The 1524-nt window shown below is 46.6% G+C and overlaps 1 non-coding gene across 1 annotated transcript; it reads left to right on the top strand.

Annotated features, from left to right (window-relative positions):
* The first annotated feature begins 554 nt into the window (after positions 1 to 554).
* On the top strand, positions 555 to 626 carry TRNAQ-UUG. The gene has a single exon. It is a non-coding gene; the product is annotated as a tRNA-Gln (tRNA).
* Positions 627 to 1524: the final 898 nt, after the last annotated feature.

Below are 1524 nucleotides of genomic sequence, written 5' to 3' on the forward strand. Positions count from 1 at the left end.
TGCAGTGTGTCTAAAATTATTGAGCGTGCTCCACATTGGGTGTGGGAGCTAGAAGCAGGGATAGGTCTCATCAGGGGTTGAGACAAGGAGTAAGGTCTTCACTCTTGCAGTTTATCACCTGATGTAACACGGGGGCCTGTTGGATAAGACGGGTAGCCATTGGCAGTGGATTTATGATCCAGATACCTTGTTCCAGGTGGACCCAAACCCTCAGGCCAAACAGAGCCTTTCTATTTGATAATAGGCAAATTTTATTGATAGAATAATGCAAGCACTTCTATATATCTACCAATTCTAGGGCTGTCATCAGAGTCAAGATACATCTGGCCAGGACGTGAGCTTCACTCTGAGGTTCTCTCTTGAATGTCAGCAGCCTGGAGGTCAGAGACAGAGGCCCACCCCACCTCCCAATGGGGTGGATGAGACGGGCTGCTGGTCTGCCCTCTGTACATGTGGCCTCAGGTTTCCTTCTCAGACACCCTTTTGGGGGACCCTTCTCAGGGACTCTCATTTACAGCTGTGATGGACCGTTCCTGCTGGCAGTTAAGTGTAATGGTTCTATGGTGTAACGGTTAGCACCCTGGACTTTGACTCCAGTGATCTGAGTTCAAATCTCAGTGGGACCTGTTTTTCCCCAACTCTGACCTTTGTTTCTAAGCTCTCTCCAGAGGTAGTGCAATTGCCTACCCTGGAAATCTTCAAGAGGAGCCTGGACAGTCCCCTAGCCCCCAGCTGTATTTCCTTCCTAGTGTAGGGGGGCTGGACCAGATGATCTTCCAAAGTCCCTTCCAGCCTTAAAATCTATGACTCTTCTCAGGGATGGGGGCCCTTTGTTGCTCTAAAGTCCCTTCTTTTGTATTCTTTCCCCCTCCTGATGACTCTTCATCTATGGCTATCACTGATTGGTTTCTCTGTGGTCATCATACTGTCCACATTCTGTCCTGTCAGCATAATCCTTTGTTTTACAAGCCCATGACATCCTAATTTGGACTTTCCGAGTCTTCTCCTAATTTGGTCTGTTCCCCCAAAACCAGAAACTCAGGCCCCCGCTCTCTTGCGCATTGTGAGCTGCTGCCACCTTGTCTCATGTTAGCGAACAGTGTGGTATATACTCACAATTTCCCAGGCTATGTGTATATACATTGGCCTCATTGTGTTAGACACCCTGTCTGCCTTAAAGGCTGTGAGAACTGTGTGATCTGTGACTGGGCTTTTAGAAATCAATTAAACTTTGCTGCTACCCTGGACCATTATTTTAATGCATATATGTATTTACCTACAAGCCAATTTCCAAAAACAAACCTCTAAATATCATTTTCTAGCTATCAGTAGTCGCTTCATATTTACTGGCTGCAAACAACCTTGCCATGCATGCTGAGAGCATACTTTTGGGGACATAAAAGAAGTAATAAGCAAGCCAAACCATGCTCTTCATCTGAGCTACAGCAGTGCAGGCGCATGATCTGTCACACATGATTTTATCAGCGGCCCTAGCTACAGAGTTGAAATGCAGAAGCTTGTCGT

This window comes from Alligator sinensis, unplaced genomic scaffold (genome assembly GCF_000455745.1).
Source record: "Alligator sinensis unplaced genomic scaffold, ASM45574v1 scaffold1298_1, whole genome shotgun sequence".
Lineage (NCBI taxonomy): Eukaryota > Metazoa > Chordata > Crocodylia > Alligatoridae > Alligator > Alligator sinensis.